Source organism: Canis lupus, chromosome 23 (assembly GCF_003254725.2).
Source record: "Canis lupus dingo isolate Sandy chromosome 23, ASM325472v2, whole genome shotgun sequence".
Taxonomy (NCBI): domain Eukaryota; kingdom Metazoa; phylum Chordata; class Mammalia; order Carnivora; family Canidae; genus Canis; species Canis lupus.
Genome location: NC_064265.1, coordinates 10,726,632 through 10,745,000, shown reverse-complemented (window position 1 = coordinate 10,745,000; position 18,369 = coordinate 10,726,632). Strand labels below are relative to the sequence as shown.

The 18,369-nt window shown below is 44.0% G+C and overlaps 1 protein-coding gene and 1 long non-coding RNA gene across 10 annotated transcripts in view; one reads left to right on the top strand and one right to left on the bottom strand.

Moving 5' to 3' along the window:
* The window catches only part of ULK4 (unc-51 like kinase 4), a 593,349-nt gene that overhangs the window by 503,762 nt on the left and 71,218 nt on the right, over positions 1–18,369 (top strand). The window lies entirely within an intron of this gene.
* LOC112668715 (uncharacterized) overlaps positions 1–18,369 on the bottom strand; it is a 30,460-nt gene that overhangs the window by 3,010 nt on the left and 9,081 nt on the right. Inside the window, exons 3-4 of one of the 4 annotated variants that reach the window (XR_003141821.3) lie at positions 3,148–3,381; positions 785–1,173 (exon numbers count right to left, since the gene is read on the bottom strand). This is a non-coding gene — a long non-coding RNA (uncharacterized LOC112668715). The other 3 variants (XR_007405291.1, XR_003141822.3, XR_003141823.3) reach the window with 3 other exon arrangements.

The following is an 18,369-nucleotide window of genomic DNA, read 5'->3' as shown; positions in this document are numbered from 1 at the left end:
CTGCCCTGTAGGTTACTATAAGGATCAGAGCTTCACCCAAATGTTCTCACATATACTAGGCTTTTAGGGTCACCATTTCCTTTAATCACCACGTAAAACAATTGATATGCCATAGGGTCCCAGCACTTCCCCATGGTTGCCGAAGATGCCTGAGAAATAGAAGAGGCTTAGATTCTGTTGGTCACTTGTACCCCAAATCCCTGCTTGCTACTCATGATCACACCTTTTGGTGTTCCTGTCCCTTCTCACCCTGCAGGCTCTGCTTAAAGCCTGCACCTGAGCCTTCTTGTTTCATCCATCAGCATTCCACTTCTCCAGGAATGAGGAGGGAGCATTTTCCACCTGCTACCTGAACTGCCAGGCCTCATTCTGCCTTGCACCTCATTTCCCAGCTGTCCTCACCCCTTCCTTTAGCTCCTGCTCCCTCAGCCTTGGCTCCTACCTGCGATCTGAACCTGCCACTTGCACCTGCTCACCAGGCTCTCGGCTCTAATGGGCTTTGCCTGGTTTCACCTCGCCTTCCACACCAATCCTGTCTTCCTTATGGACCACCTAGACCAGAGAAACATTTTTCCTCCTTAGCTAACAAAATTAAATCTTTATTTTTAGTTTCTGATTGTATAGGTAACATGTGACTTTTAGTCATAACGATTTAAGTGTTACGGAAATTATTTAAAAAATTAAAAATCCCAGAGAAAGGAATCCTATGAAACCTACCGTCTCACGACCACCCTTTTGCACCGGCTTGTATGGCATGGAGTTTTAAATCTGCTTGGTCTACAATTAATAAATAGTGGAGACATAAAGGATATAGTTGCTGATGTTATGATTTATAATGCTGCCACATCCCTAGAGCTGTAGGAATGATCACATCAGAAAAGAATAGTCAGAATCACTGACAATTCAGAGAAAAGAGAGATGAGCAAGAGACAGGACACTAGACAATATACATCTGACGATAACAAATCAAATATATTCCTGCCAGGCAGCTCCGGGCCTTGTCTGTGTGTCTGACACATCCCGATGACTGTCACATCTCAATCTCATATTCATAGGACCTGATGTTCTTTGAGTGATCCTCTTTCCTTTATAGAAAAATATGGGAAGTCACAGTAGAGCCAATGAGCAGTTGGGCACAGGGAACATAAGGGGACAGGGCCCCTCTGTGGTGGCCTGCAAATATGAACACAAATTCAATTATGAAGGTCATGACCTATTTTTCATCTCACCAAGGTTAGAGTGATAAACAATTTACGCGTAAGGGAAAATGGCTTGATAGTTAAATGAAATACCCAGGTGTTTATCTAAAAGATGCTGTGGGATATCCTTGGGGCTAGCAATCTGGTTTGCATAGAGTGTCTGTTCAGAAGTTTTCTGTTTTGAATTTGATGACATTTTTAAGCTAGCTGTTTCATTTTAGCATACCCAGTAATGAAATAAACAAAGTGTGAATATGAGACAGTGCTAGTTAAACATTTATACCAGCCCTACCCTGTCATTTCTTGAAACTATTAAAATGTAATGTTTTTATATGAAATCATTATAAATTTATAACAAGTCTAATCTGTGGTGATGCACTGTTCCATGGACTGTGAATTATTGTTCTAAATTTCGGGTGGCAGATGCTTTCTCTGAGTGATGGTGCTGGGATGATTAGCTCCTGTGATGCAGTGTAAGAATATGTCTTTAATTTGCATAAAACACAAGTGCTGATTATACAGTTTGATTTGAGATCTTCTACAATATTTTTCCCAAACAACAATCTTGACAATCAGCTCTCTTACAATAAGGAAGTGCTGATTGATTATGAATACTGCCCTGAAGACTTTCTACCCCCAAATCTGCATTAAAAATGTATCCATAGAGACGATGACACTAAAAAACATCACTAAGTCCAGGATGGGTGCAGTAATGAGCTGTAAGCAGAAGTTAGGTTCTGTGAAGCTTTTGCTGAGCCCAAGGGCACGCAGTTTGGAGGTTGGGATTCAACCCAGGATTGGATCCCTCTTCTCAGGGCAAGTCTTAGATGTGGGTAAACCAAAAGCTGCCATTTCTCAGGGTGATTGAAGAGGACTAGGAATGCTTTCCACCTCAAAGTATCTCTGTCTTCCCTGAAAGTCATCATCTGTTCCTAAAATTCTACCACCAGAGATCTCTTTTGGGGGAACAGGCTCTCCTTAATAGGTAGGCACTCTTGGAAAGTTGTTTTTGCCATCAGCACAGTCAGTTCATTGGCAAGTAAGAGTTTTCTAGCTGTTTTCCAATGTGGTGGCGAGCTGAGAGCAACTCCTTCAAAAATGATGAACATAATAGGAACACATCAATGCTTTGATACATGTATTGGGGGAAGGGAAAGTCAGTGACCCAGATCACTGGGGAAAGGAGATCCACAAGGTAAAAGTGAGGTCAGCTAGCTATTCTGGATTTCCACAGTATAACAGAGGGCAAGTGTTTACCTGGAAAGGCCCGCACAGTAGTTCTTATCTACAATTATATGTGCCTGTCATGAAAACAGATTTAGAAATTAAGTTATACTCTAGTAAACAGTTTCTTTGTTGGGCTGGCAGATCTGCCTCAGAGTGGGGTCCTCATTTCCTGAGATTCCAGGAGCCTTGTATAAGCTGGCCTCTGTCAAGCTTTTGCCTGCTTCCTAACTTAGAAGCAGAAAGTACAATAAAGAGTACTTACTATATGGTCTTGACCTCAGAGAGCTCCCTGTCCTAATGAGCAAGAAGCATGTTACCACCCAGTGTTTGTAATTTAGGAGGTAAAATCAAAAACTTTAACAAAAATGAGAATTACCTGCAAATGTGCTCCATAAATGAGATAGGAGAAAATGAAACCATTAAAACTTATTCTCCATTGAAATCTCTGAAAACAGATTTCAGAGATAGCCAGAGAAGCTTGATTTGTAATGGATGCAATTTATGAAAATGGCAGCCAGTAATCCTTGGGAAATAAGAGGCCCCTGCCTAGTCACGCCTTTTGGTAAAAGGAAATTGGTCCTCGTTGTCTCATAAGGCCCTCCCTATGAGATCATGATTCTAGCACAGCCTCTCCTCAGGCACTGTGGACTGATGGGAGAAGAAGGGACCACAGAGTGGCCAATGATGCACCCAGCATGGTGCCCACAACGGGATTACATACCCCAGCATCCCTTGCATTCAGATTCTAGCTGCTTGTGGGAACACATATATGTGAGATTCTGGGTTGAGTTTCCTTAGGAGGCAAAGCTGCCTTTTCCTCTCTTTGCCCATTTGCCAGCTGGATACAGAGGGCTCTGAGACCCACCCATGGGACAGTTGGAGCCAGAAGGTGGAAGGAGCATGTGTCTCTGAGGTACCAGGTAGCAGGCGCCTTTTGAAGCTTGTGTTGAACCATCTGTTAGAGGAGACAAAAGTAAACTTCTAGGCCCCTGAGATTTGGGTGATGGGAGTGGTTGGGGACTGTTATTTCATCTAGCATCATTCTGGCTAATGTAGTAGGTTAACCCGTGGAAATAAGTTGGAAAATTGTAACACAGTCTTTCCTTGTTTTGCTTTAGTTATTATTGATTTCATGTCCAGTATATAACAGATTGCTCATCAAATACATCAGTACAAATTTGTGCCTGTTTCCCCAGCCCTTTGAGTGAACATTATCTGGTTTATACTCAGCGAGGTAGGTCATTGCTTAGTGGAGCCAAACCCTGCTTGTTCTAACCAATGGGAACTTGATGTCCAGAGAGGGTTCTAAGAGGGGGAGACCCAGGAGCAATGAACACCAAGCTTCAAATTTCACAGAGTAAGCAGGAGGCAGTATCCCTGGAAGAGGCTAGAGTCAAGTTGTTTCTTTGATTCCCAAGCCTAAAGAGGAAGGTTACCATCTACTGCTGACATTGAAAGCAAGTCCAGCAGAGTTAAAAGTATGAGAAAGCAGGGCAAGAGGCAGATTCCAAGTTCCATGGGCACCATTTTGACACCCAGTGGGTAGAAGGTGCTGCAGGTCTAGTTTGCTTGAGATTTGAAAATGGATATGCCCTACTTTCTTTTGAGCTGCCCTTGTCTGACCTCAAAGGCACACACATTTCCCTCTTAATCAGCACCTTAGGTTAGGTCCCTTGAGTCATTTGCCTTCCTCCACGACCACCAACCTCCTGCTTGGACTTTGGGCTCTGCAGAGATGAGCCTGGGAACCTAGTCTAAAGGAGTAGGGTAGGTTAAGAGCAGCTAAGCTGCTCTCCTGGCCAAATCAAAAGGGCTCTGTTATGATTGTTAACTATTTTTGGCTGCTTCTTGGTGGTCAAAGTGTCCTAAACCTGGGACCAGAGCATGGGAAAAATGTGCTTATACCTAAAAGAGCGGGGTCCCCAAAATATGAAGGGGCCAGGGAAAGCAGTGGCTAAAAATGGGGACCCCAGTGGCAGGACTAGTGAAGACCTCAGGGGAACACCAAAACTTAATATACAGAGTTTTAGCCTTCTTTTTAAAATGGCAAATTCCTTCTGAAACTCTCAGTGAATACTATTATAAATACTAATCAAGTCAGTGATGCCTTGAGGGAGAAAGGAAGGAAGAACAGTGTGTGCTGTGACCCTCACCATTCCTCGGTGGCTACAGTGATAGTTGGAGCATGGATGGGGGAGGGAGTCAGGGGTCCCTGAATCCAGGTGGTAACCGGAGCCTTGCAGAGATGCCTACAGCCTAGTAAAGAGCACAAGACCACAGCCAGAGAACATGACAGTCCAGAGACACACCAACCCCATTCTTCAAATACACTGGAGTGGTATTTGTCAGTCTTTCATCATTATCATCATCATCATCATCATCATCATCATCATCATCATGCATCCAAGGGAACCTTTTGAGACACTTTTTTCTAATTGCCTCTTGCTATTAAATTTTAATACTGCAGACATTCTGCCCTTCTGTCTATCTGGTGGTCCCTGGGAGAGCCATAAATCACTGTAATATCTAAGATTTAGTCCTGCCCCTACCAAGAGCCAATTTTCACCTCTTTTGGATCAATATCGCCCTGTTGAGAATGTATGCCCTAGAAGGTGACTCAGAAAGGAGGGAAGGTCAGTTCTTCTACCCAGTGAATGGGGGTGACCCTGGTAGTCACAGTGGACACAACACACAACACACCTATCCCTCTGTTGTGGAGATTCACATGTGGTAGGGAAGATGGCTGTATTTGAAAAGACAGAAGCTTGGGTTTGTCTCCAAGGGAAAGCTTTATGTCTAAGTAGCCAGTAAGGCTCTTATAGCAATGTTGGGGGCAGAGGGAGGACCTGGGGGGGATGGGGGGCATCCATGAGAAGAGAAAGAATGAAGCACTGCCTATCAGACACTACTCTAGAATGCCTGGAGTTTCTAATTTCTAATTATTTCTAAATACATCCTGGAGGAATTGGCAATTATGCCACTTTTCATTAGCGGAAACTGGATGCAATTCTTGGTGTATTTCCAGAAACCAGGCCACAGCTTTTGTCCATCAGATGTGTATTGTTTCAGCTCCTAGTTTGACTCTTTTTGTGAAGAAGAAAGGGCATAAGTCTCTGCCTCCACACACCCTAGCACCAGACCTTCCACCAACAATCCCACGGAAGTATTTCCTGTTGTGCTAACTTGTCTTTTAGGGGAGCCAAGGCCTTGACTCACCAGCTTCTAAAGGGTTTGGTCAAGCTGTGATACAGAGTGTAAAGTTCTCATCTAGTGCCCAGAGTTTATGGGCTTTCCAGAGAATAACTCAGGTGGCTTGACTTGTCATGAGTCCAGAGCACTCTGGTGTGAACTGAAAAGGAATACACCTGAAAACAGCTGAAAAGTAGAAGTTGACCATGGAACACTTAATTTTGGCCATATGAATGAGGAGAATCTTTCATTACCAGGTCCTACAGCTCCTATTCCTGGTGCTCCTGAGAAGTCGTGTGCTCTTTTGACTGAACTTCCATTCTGGAAGAGGAGCCTGCAGGCAGGTGCTGCAAACGAATGGCCCAGTGCTGGAGGAAAAGGCCTGGTGGCAAGGTCTCCAAAAGGACCAAGCCTCATTCATTTCTCTGCAATAGGCAATCTGCACACATCTGGAAACAGCAGCCAACACCTTTGGGGGCTTTTCCTGCTCAGACTTTAAAATGGAAATTTGGATTTCTGGATCTTTTCAATGATGACCGAGGCAGTTCCAGTGAGGGGAATCTTGCCAAACTCAGACACTTCTTGAAAGACATAGTGAAGAGTAAATGATGAATTCATCACAAAGAATACAGGATGATTCTGGTGTTACTTGATGCAGGCTTAGCTTTAGTTATACTGTTAAAACACTCCCCTTCCCCGCCCCACACGCCCACCTGGCTATCCTGCACCAATACCATAATTTCAGTTTCTTACTCAAGCTAAATAACAGCGAGCCTTCAAATTGAAGTTTGTTCTTAAGCAGGATCACTTGTGGGGTTTATATGTTCAATAAGCACATAAAAAAGATAGTGAAAGCTACATAATTCTTTGTAAAGATTATTTCTACATTGTGTTTATATTAAGGAAATAAACTTCCAGTGAAATATAATTAGTTCTATGAAAACTTTGTTTCTGCTCATCACATTTTTCTGGAGAAGGGATCTATAACTTTCATTCTTAAAAAGGCCCGGGCCTTGGAATAAAAAACAAGAAAAATAGAATCAAAAACAAAAGATGGAGAACATGTTGCTTCCCTGGAAGGGAGACAGAGATAGCTGAGTTAGAATAGTACAAAATGATTCTTTCAATCTACACTTTTATTATCTTCTCAGGTTAAATATGGGAATGCTAAAGATGATGGATAGTAGGTTTGCCTAAAATATGGAAAAAGATCTGTGTTTGTAAAGAAATGACTTTCACAAATCACATTTATCATAATGTAGTGTTAAATTTTAAAATGTCTACCATGTGCCTGGAAATATACCCATGAAATATCAAAGGAATTTATGCCCATATTAATAATGGCAAGATGGACAAAATAATCTCCATCTTATTTTTCACAAAGATATGTGTGGCCTTGACAGTGGTGCCATGGTGATATTTCCTTCACTTTACAGAGGAAAAAAAAAACACATGAAGAAAAATTATGCTATGGCATTGAAAATGACAAAAAGGAACCTTGGGCCCCACATTCCATAGTGAGACACCTCCAGGGAGAAACTTCTCTGCCTTATATGTGTTCCCAGAGCTCCATGAGGTCATTAGTTTTATGCTCATATTTGATAAACAGAGTAGGGTAGCAAAGATTCCAGTTTTGCCCTCTGAAGTCTGACTTGGCTCCTCCCAGAGTCCAGTTCTACAGGAAGGGTAGGACTTTAGAAGCTACTGCTGCTGCTTACTACTACTACTAGCAATCATATTACTGCTGCTCTGACAACTACACCTCCATGTCCCTCTCAATCACATGCCCGTGATGTGCTGGGTGCTAGTGAATGGGCCAGATGCAGGAGGTGGAGGCAGAGGAGGTTGGCTCAAGTCCATCCTGTGTGGAATGGACTTGGAGACAAGCTCTCAGCAACCAACCAAGATAATCAGGCTTCCTTAGGATCATCCCAGAGATCTCCAGTTTCTGAGTAAATATCGTTCAGCAGGTGCTTTTCTTTTTTTGCTCCTAGTCAGATGGCAAGGGTCTGTGATTGCCTTCTAAGAGTTACATTAGATATGGAGGGAGGAAGGATGGGTACTTTTGTTGTTGTGGGAAAAATAAGCTCCATAAATGATATGTTGGATGCAGGGGTATATGGACTCAGGAGGAGTTCAGCCTTCCATCTCCTGTGACCATTAGTCTGGCCTTAGCCTTGGAGACCCTCTGGTCTACCAGGTGTGCTAGACTGCAGCCTTGACTGAAGACTTCCACCACTCCATCTCTATGCCATAGAGACCCGTGTCATAGAGACTGATGTGGGGAAGTGTGAACCCACTTTGGTCACAGCTTTATGAGGCGCTTCACTTCCTCAGGTCTTTCGGTTCCAGGTAGGCTTGCAGAAAGTGTTCGCATCTCTGGGGTCTTCCAAAAGCTGAGGACATAGGGTTCTACTGCACTCTGGCAAGGCTCAGCCAAACCCTATTTGTTCATACCTACTGATTCAGATGATGTTGAATCTAATAGGTGAGTAAATTCATGAGTGTGGACACTAAGAAATATGATGCATTATATTGCATGTTGAATCTAATAGGTGAGTAAATTCATGAGTGTGGACACTAAGAAATATGATGCAGATGTGAGGGACCTCTATTGACCTCTTTTGATTTTTTCCTGCTGTAAAAGTACCCATGCTCAGAAGAGTCTCACAGTTACATTTGCCTTTGTGTTCCTGGGGCTTGTAGTTTATGTGCTGCTATATTTCTTTCTCTTAGAGTATAGTGTTCTTGGGGCAGCATAGGGAGTGGGACATAGAGGCAGAAGGAATTTTAGCAGTTTGGGCCTATCTGAGCTCACTTAGCCTCTCTGACTCCCCATTCCTCCTCTGTAAAACAGGGATCCTAATACATTCATTCTAGAATTATTTTGAGAAATAAAACAGTGTAGTAAATAAGGCACTTGTACAAATCCCCTGGCATTTGGCTGACAAACCAAAGTGGTAGCTTTTGCCTTAGTCTCTAGGGCACCTTGTTTTGGGCCCTAGAAATGTTGGATTGTGAACACTACTGCTGTACCAAAACTTCATTCATATCCGAGACTTTTATTCTTTTCTGCCTTTTCTCCATGAATTTACTTTTTTAAAAATTAAGTTTTTATTTTAATTCGTTTAGCTTATATTCACAATAATATTAATTTCAGAAGTATAATTCAATGATACATTGTCCACCCATCTCCCCTCTGGTAACCAGCAGTTCCATGTAGATAAGAGTCTGTTTATTGGTTTGTTTCTCTCTTTTTTTTTTCCTTGGATCATTTGTTTTCTTTCTTAAATTCCACATATGAGTGAAATCCTGTAGTGTTTGTCTTTCTCTAACAATGTAGTATTTGTCTTTCTCTTTTGCTTATTTTGCTTGGCATTATACTTTCTGGATCCATCCATGTTGTTGCAAATGGCAAAATCTCATTCTTTTTTATGGTTGAATAGTATTGCATTGTACATATATTTAACCACCTCTTCTTTATTCATTTATTAATGGAAGTGAACACTTGGATGTTTCCATAATTTGGCTATTATAAATAATGCTGAAATAACATAGGGGTACATGTATGTGGTCTAGTGGTTAAGATTGGTGCCTCCATCCATTTACTTTAAATTTTACTAAATCAACAAACCTTCCTGCTTATAGCTTGCCAATACCTTACTGCTCATGTAGGGAGCAGGTACTGATGGCTGTTGTAAATCAAGCCATGCCCTGGGGTCACCTTGGATTTACCTTGCCCTCGATGAGCCTAGACTAGATGGCACATGCCAGCAGTATGCAATTCAATGATTCCATTGGGATGAGAGGCTCCTTTTTTCTGCAGATACTAGGGCAGGTTTCTTAGGTTACATGTGAGATGAGTTCAATACATGTGTAGGATTCGGATATACAGAGGTGGAGGGAAGAACATTCCAGAGATGTGGAATGGCATGAGAAAGAATATGGAAGCAGGAAAGGGAGAGCCATATATAGAGAAGGAAAGGAAGTCTCAGACGGAGTGTTAAATGCATATAAGAAAGGAGGAGGAAGAAATGGAGTTGGCAAGATCAATCAGAGACTGGTCTGGAAGGAGCATGGCCATCTCTTGATTTTTCAGAGCCAGGGAAAGTACCCATCTTATTCCCTGCAGTGTTTTGAGCTGTCAGGCTTCACCTATTTTTTAGATGAAGTCTAAAAAGTCTATACTGGAAGTCTATACTGGAAATATTCAAAATGAGAATTTTTTATTTTATGATTCACCCAAAAAACGAAGAGACATACTAAAGGCTTGAAAGCAGTTATATACATGGCAAGACTAGTTAGCACGTGTGAGACTTTGGAATGAGTTTCCTATTGGGATGAACTTTTTTTTTTTTTAAGATTTTATTTATTTATTCATGAGAGACAGAAAGAGGCAGAGACACAGGCAGAGGGAGAAGCAGGCTCCCCTGCAGGGAGCCCGATGTGGGACTCGAACCTGTAACTCCGGGATCACGCCCTGAGCTGAAGGCAGATGCTCAACCACTGAGCCATCCAGGTGTCCCTGGGATGAACTTTAAAGCCGATGTACTGTGCCTTTGAACTCAGAACTGCAATGATGGCACTTGTATTTAGTGCCTGTTCTGTTCAGGAAAAAAAAAAAAAAGTATAAATCCTTACTTGTGGATTCTGTGATTTTTTTTCCCTGAATACTTGTTCCTATGTTTAAAAGGGGGGATTCTAGTGACTGAATTCTGTAATTGGAGTCCTTTGAAGATAAATCCTGAGTAATGACTCATGTATTATAGGTTATTTTTAAGCCATTAGAAAAGTTGGAAGCTCATCAGAAAAAGCAGTGAGTCTATATGCGACAGAGCCCTCAAATCCAGATGACTGACTTGCATTCTTTTGTCATGTTCAATGTAGTATACTTAAAACTACTTGGAAAATGATTTTTTAAATGAATTATTTTAGAACAAGAGAACTCAAGGATGTAGTAGCCCTACTTGCTGTCATCTTTTTCAATTATTTTACTTTAGATTTCTTTTCTACAGCAAACACACACAAAAGTACTTCTTATTCATTTTGTAATTTATTAAAGAAAGTCATCAATAATGAAAATGAACAGCCAAAAGCCTGAAAATATTAAACTAAGCATACAAAAATTAAATAGCAGGACTCTTCTCATTGCCCCACTAGCCTCCCTCCTGTCTTCCCTCACTCCTCCTGTGGACTTGCCTCTTGCCCCCGCTGGGCCCCACATCCAGGCCTCCGATAGGAACACTGAGCCGATGTTCACTGCGCTCACCTTGTGCAGAGAAAGGGTACCAAGGACCTCAGTATGTGAGAAATAGAGCACATGCTCTTTGAAAAGGAAGCCTAGTGTTCCCTGTGAGACATGAGCAAGAAGACGCTAGGAACTCTCAAGAGACAAATAAAATGAAGTCCTGACAGTCATGATGTGTCCACCCAAGAACAGTGGGCCATATAAGTGGCAGGAAAGTGCATCCCAGTGAAAGTATATGCCATGTCCTCAGGAAATGTTTATTGAGCACCTGGGGGAAGCATCATACTGCTCAGCTTAAGCCCATCGGCAAGTTCCCACTGCCTCTCCATCCTCCCTCCCTGTACTATCACTGCAGCCACTCTGGCCACCATCAGCTCTCCTCCTTGGCCATACTTTGGCTTGTCTTTGAGTTATCCCCTCCACCTGGAACATTTTTCCCTCCCAGCCCTACCCCCTGTCCTCCCTTCTTGCCCCAGCACATCACTGCTGTCTCTGCAGGTCTCCACTTACAGTTCTGACTATAGGGAGGTAACATCCTGTCCTTACCCCATTGTAACATTTCATGTCATTGTCATGTTTGGCTCCTGCATGCAGACCGCATGGTTTTTGGGCAACTGTCTTGTTCACACCCCACTAGCTGTTAACAGAGTGCATGAAACAGACATAGAGGACATTCAACCATCCAGAAGAAGGGAAGACAGGACAAGGGGAAAGACAGAGGCAGGAAGAAGGAGGAGAAAGAATTGAAATCCTGCATGCGATTGAGCCAGGCACAGGAAGTAAAATTTATATAAAAATTCCCTCGGCCACAGGAGCTCAAAGCCTAGTGGGAAAGAGAGACTTGTACTAAATTATTAAAGATGCAGTATGAGAAAGCATTGGTGCACACCAAGTGTCCTGTCCCCGCAGGATGGCTTCTGAGTATGAGTGAGACCTTGCTGTGGATCTCAGGATAGTGGGCCCTGGAGGTCAGGCAATGAAATTGCCCTGGATGGAAGATTGGCCACCAAGGTTGCCAACCTTGGTATGGCCCCAGGTGTCCACAGGACCCTCCTTGCTTCCAGGGGGGAAGCAAGCCCTGGGGGGCTGGATCAAGCTTTATATAGGGACACTGAGGCTCTCTGGGCTTACCTGCCCTAATTCATGGGAAAGCACAAGGGGCCACCACCTCCTGATTCCTGCAGATACTATCTCTTGCTTGCACATGGAGGGGCTCCCAGCTTTAGCGTGGTTCTGATGAGCTGCTTGAGGCCAGAGGGTGTACCTTCTACCCAGAGCTGGCCCAGCTTCTACTGTTGGTGTGATGCTGCTAGGAGAACGCTCTGGGCAAATAAAGAAAAGCTTATCAAACCTAGGCATTAACAGATGTGATCTTCTTTAAAGTGTTTAAAAATAAAAGGCTAATATAAGGTGCCCCAAGTGCTGTCCAAGGCAGTAGCTGTTCTTCCTGTGAACTGTGTAAAAGCACAGAGATAAGCATACCAGCTCTGCTGCGGGTCCTCACTCTTATCTTGTCCTGGGTAATCTCCTCCCCGGCCGGGGTGGGAAAGAAAAAAGCTATTGAGCATGAGGCTGTGGGAGAAGCTTCCATGGCGGCAGAGGGTTATTCATTGTTCTGTACAATTTATATGACCATAGGAACTGGTGAGGGTTCAAATTAAAACAAGACTACAGGGGATCCCTGGGTGGCGCAGCGGTTTGGCGCCTGCCTTTGGCCCAGGGCATGATCCTGGAGACCCGGGATCGAATCCCACGTCAGGCTCCCGGTGCATGGAGCCTGCTTCTCCCTCTGCCTGTGTCTCTGCCTCTCTCTCTCTGTGACTATCATGAATAAATAAATAAAATCTTTAAAAAAATAAAAAATAAAAAAATAAAAAATAAAACAAGACTACAGCCTGTTGGAGGTTTGCTTTTTTGTCCATTTGGCTCTTTACTAGGCAGGAGTTGCTTGCATATTTCTTATATGACTTTAGGTCTAATGACAGTAGCAACAATCCTAATTATTAGGAGCCCCTAAATCAGCTTTAACTGCAACATAGATGAGGGAGATCTAGTAGAAACGTCACGCTCTATAGGGATGCAACATGAAAGCATTAGATTGTAGCACAGTAGGTCAGCTTTGTGGGCAGGCCTCTTCCTGTCCCATCTGCTCTCTTGCCCTTGGATGTGAAGTGGCTGTGGCTGTGCACTTCTGATATGGCTGCGTGTTGTAACCTGGCCCCGTGCACAAGAAGTCAGGTAGGGAAGTTTGCTTCTGAACCCTCAGCTCATTAATGCACGCTCCCCATATACTTCTGTACTCACCGTTGACCTAGCACTTCAACGGCAGGAAGGAAACTCACTAATCCATGATGGCAGTTTATTCTCCTTCCCCCACATCTCAGCACAAACCACATTGAAAGTATTTTTTTTCTCCTAACATCACCTAATTTAACACCTCAGCTAAAAATTCCATGCTTGCCTGGCTTTTACTATAGCAAAATTTGTTTATAAATAGTTCAGGGAATGTTCTGATATTAGAGATAGTTCTACAGATGCTTCAGGTTCCATTTCATTTCCAAAACAAAATGAGCCAACTCTCAAGTACATTGTTACAATTCATCTAGTTATTTGTGTTGATCTTCTGAGAGACAAGCATCATCCTTTACAGGGAAGTAAAATGTGGGGATGCTTAGCAGTGCTTCCTCTCATGGAGCCTGCAGGACTGCCATCAGTCAGTAGTCCTGGTTTCTTGACTGTGGCCCCCAGCCCTTCATTGGTCTAGTCCTTCTTTTTTCTAGCCTCACCACAGGGACTAGTCAACGCCCTACCACCGATTCTCAGGAAGAGTAGCCCAGAGGCCAAGGCACAGACATGAGAGGTCTTGTCCACTACACTGTAAGCAGGCCAAAGAGTGAGGTGGGGTGAGGAGAGTAGCTCATGTATCTCTGTGGGTCTGTCCTCCTGTACCAGACCCTGCTACAAGCTGGTGGTTTTCTGCCTAAACCTCTCTGATGATAACATAAGTGGGAGAGAAGAGAGAAAATGAAGATCTTGAGGGATGAGGTTATTTTCAGAATTTCCCCTTTCCCTCAGAATTATAGGGCCTAAAAAAATTGACAGTAGAGGCAAATTATGTGCTTGGTGACGATTGCTTGGGCACATATGTCTTCCATGAAATCAGTTATGATATAATGATAGAGCTGGTTGCAACATCCATGCTTCTCTTTTTGAGTTGCTGTTCTGGTCTGGGCATGTTTCTGTAGTAAGGGAAGCTCTCACAGGTGGAACGGTGGTGGTCAGAACCCACCTGGTCTGTCTTCATCATGCTTGATGTGGTGTTGCCAGGCTAGCTCCTCAAAAGAGATTAGTCACTAAATAAAATCACAGCTTCACACCATGTCCTTTCCCTGAACTCGGCCTATCCCTCCCCTCTCGCACCATCAGCTATTGCCACAATAATGCACAGTAATGTAACAAACTACCCAGAGCTCCACAGCATCGCACCAATAAGCATTTCTTTCTGGATCATATGTTGTGGGTCACTTGAGTTCTGCTGATCCAGGCTTTGGCCCGGCCCACAAGTTGGATCCAGCTCTGCTGTGTTCCTCAAGGCCGTGGACTAGTCAGAGCTGGGTCCTTTCAGGCAAGCGGCAGAAGCACAGAAATCTAAATCATGTGAGTACATTATAGGCTTCTGCCTGTGTCATGTCCACTAACACCCCCCATTGGCTAAATCAGGTCACATGCTCAGGCCCAAAATCAAGGAGATGGGAAGCATCTCTACCCCATGAAGCCAAATCAAGTCACATGGCCAAACCCAAGTGAATATTTGCTGAACAATAACATAAACTCTCATATCATCACCAGGCCTGGCCACATAAGGTAAATCCCATATCAGTCATCCTATTTCTGTCTTGTTGCTTATACTGAAACATAACCCTGCCTATGTCAACACCTTGATGGTATAACCACAGGATTGGTACGAGAATGAAGAGCTCACATGTTGGAGAACATGATCTAGATGCAACAGCAGTTATAATGCTGGCCTGGGATATTCCCAGCAGTGGGCTGGTATAACAGACAGGCTTCCATTTGGAAATTGGAGGAGGTTGGTCCTATACTCAGCTGAGGAACCATCCTTAGCTCCCACTCAGTAAACTGTCTGTACTCATGCCTGTCTCCTCCTGGGAGGCTCTGATTGCCTTCCAGAGGAGAAACCTGCCCCTTTGTCTCCCATGTTTGCCACTCATCCCCACCCAGTTCCATGAAAGCCTCCCAGCAAACACCTATAAAATGGCAGAGGCTTCAGCTTTGTGCCGCAGGTGGTTTCAAGTATGAACTCAGGCTTCTTGTTACATCACTTTAATTGTAGCACATTAGAGATGGAGATACCCTTAGAGATCATCTAGTTCAACACTGTCCTGTAGAACTTTCTACAATTGGAATGTTGTAGATTAGTACTATCCAGCCTAGTAGCCATTGTCGTAGGTGGCTGCTGAGCACATCAGATGTGTCTGGTGGAACTGAGGAACTGAATTTTAACTTTATTTAAATTTAGATTTACATTTAAATGGCCATACATGGCTCATTACTACCATATTAGACGGTTTCCCTCATTGGGCCAGAGTAGACATCAATAGATGGTTCTTGAATGAACGAAAAGGAGAGAAATGACTCCTACCTGACATCATCAGCAAACTGGTGGCAAGACCCTGCGACATGGACAGACTGGCCTGGATGTGTCCCCCACACTCCACTGCCTCTCTGAAGCCTGTATCTGTTCGCAATTATTTGGCCTTACTTCTCTACCTGTAACCATCTCACAACATCTGCACACCTCGTGGTCAGGTAGGGTGGAGTGGAGGATGGAAACACTCAACCTATTTTTCTCTCTTTAGTAATTTGAAGACTGAGCATCAAAAACTCAATAAAACATCAAATAATTTTTACACAGTAGAAGTAATATATACTTTCCATCCAAATTAAAACACAGACTCCCAGCAATTTAATTATGCAAATGTGATATAAGCAGCAGCAAAACAGTGTTAAAGGGGAAGAATGAAGATGGATAAGTTAAAATTTCTGGTGACATTTTCCTTTCTACTTTCCTCTTTTGGTTAATATTATGCTGATTTTCATGCACTGCTTAGGTGGATACTTTATTTCTTTGTGATAAGTGCTTCTGCAAATTTATGCAAATACCACTAATCACTGTTGAGAAAACCAGCAGCCATTACAAGCCCTACTGCCCACATGTGTTAGGCAGTGGCACTAGATGAGTCCTTAGCCATGAATTTGATTAAATACACTGGTAAGCAAAGTTGTATGTCAGAAAGGACTGTTTTCCTCTAGCTGCAAGGAGAATTCTAGATTCTAAAGTATAGTTCCCACCTTTGTTCTTTGGAGGCCCAACACGAAAATTGAAGAGTAGATATAGACTGTTGTGCTCCCGCCTCCTAAGAGGAGCCCCATTCCCAGGTCCCTTCCAGTCAGAACCTGTCTTAGGGTGGGTCCTTCAGAAATCGACTCGCAGGTGAGGATTTGGGTTCAGTTAGTTTATTAAGGAAGTGCTCTCGGGAGAAACCTGTGAGGAAGGTGGAAGCATGAGACATAGAAGGAAAGAAAGGCAAACAAGCTTGGGATCTCAGGCAGAGTCCCATGGTGGGTGGTTTCACCCTGATTCCACAAGGGCCACTGGATGGCCCCTGAGACCAGGGGACTGGGCTCCATATATGCACTCCATGTCACTCAGGTGCAAGAGTCATCCTGAGGCACTTGCTGCTCCCTGGGAGTATGGGTAGAGCAGATGTAGGTCAAGGGCAGACTTCTGACGGGAGCCTCGGGGCCAGGACTGTGGATGGACACACACAGACCAGAGGGGATGGGCAGAGTGTTGGCTGTATCCACCAGAAGCTTACCCCAGGTTCCTGCCCACAGCTGGCACCCCTACCTCATGCATGGCTCTTTCTCCAAAGCACATGGTGTCTCTTCCCTGGAGTTCCCCTTGGTCACTTGAGAGCTTCCTGGTACATTATGTCCAGGCAACTGGGATTTGTTGCATAATGGTTTTTGTTCTATCCGATCACATTGGTATTTTTATAGCAGTCTTCAGGGTTTTATACAGAAGGTCAGCAGAGGAGGGAGTCTGTAGCAAGCCCAGTGCAGAAAAGTGTTCCACTTGAGAACTATTCATGGGCAAGGCCAGCTAGTAAGGACCCCACATAAGCCAGGAATTAAGTTTTGGTTTTTTTCTTGGTACCTGGGAATTTCCTGGGCATGCTGCAGGGAATGCCCCCTTGTCATGCTGAGACCTTTGGGGCTGGACCTCTGAGCAGCAGAGACAGCATCCAGCAGGAACTTCCTGCTGTATCTGCAGCAGCCTCCCCATACCTGTGTCACTGTTGGGGAGCAGGGGGCAAATCCCAAGTACCAGGCACCCTTATACTGAAGCACTCAGATCCTATTGGAGAAAAATTGGAGCCCTCGATACTTTCTTCTTATTTACCTTCTTTCAAGGAAGGTGTTCTCTTTTTGGCTTTGTGCAAAGCAGAAATGCTATTTTGAAGGTGAACATAAAAGCTCTCTTGGCAAAGAAATTGCTTTGTTCCATTTGAGAAAGCTCTCTGCCTTTGAGAGAAGAAAAGGTGTGGGGCTCTGAGAACTTGATTAGCTCTCATCATCTTTCCCTCTGGTTTCCAGGGACGAGGCTAGACAGAAAGACTCACACATTCTCCCCGTGGGTCTCTATGTCCCCTCATCTCAGAGCTTCAAGGGCCACCACATCCAGAGCTGCCTGAGACTGGGATTCCTATTTAGATGGCAGACCCAGAGGGCTGAGCCTCTGGTTCATGCAGGGCAAGAGGAACTGTGTTTGCACTTACTGTCTGTGTTTGAGGCTGGTTTGGCTGCAAAGTGGCTTTGAAAATCCCACCTTAGGAAATGAGGCTGGCAGCGCCTCAGCACATCATGCAAAGAGCATTGTAAACTATAAAGCGGTGAGCAGTTTCATTTGGTAGTGATGCTGATGAACTCTGGGCCACAGGGCCTCAAGATACTATGTGTATGTGTGTACGAGTTTGCGCTTGTGCACACATGCATGCATGTGTGTATGTTTGCATGTGCTTTGTCCTCTTCTAGCAGAGAGTGTTTGGTGGCAACATGCCCCTCGGGTGCCTGCCCTTCCCTCACCCCACCCAGCAGAACAGGGGAATTGGGGAACTCCCTCCTCCACACAGGCCCTTGACTACAGTAGTGACGGGGGTGATGACAGTGGCTCCTATGCCTGAACTTGTCCCTACCTGCCCCCCAGCCCATGCAAAGAGTCTGTGAGAATAATGTCAATTTTATTTTACCAAATTTTTTTAAGATTATATTCATTAATTTGAGAGAGTGTGTGTGTGAGAGAGAGTGAGAGAGTGAGCGAGAGAGAGAGAGAGAGAGAGAGAGCAAGTGGGAGGAGAAGCAGTCTCCCTGCTGAGCCAGGAGCCCTACCCACGACTCTATCCCAGGACCCTGAGATCATGA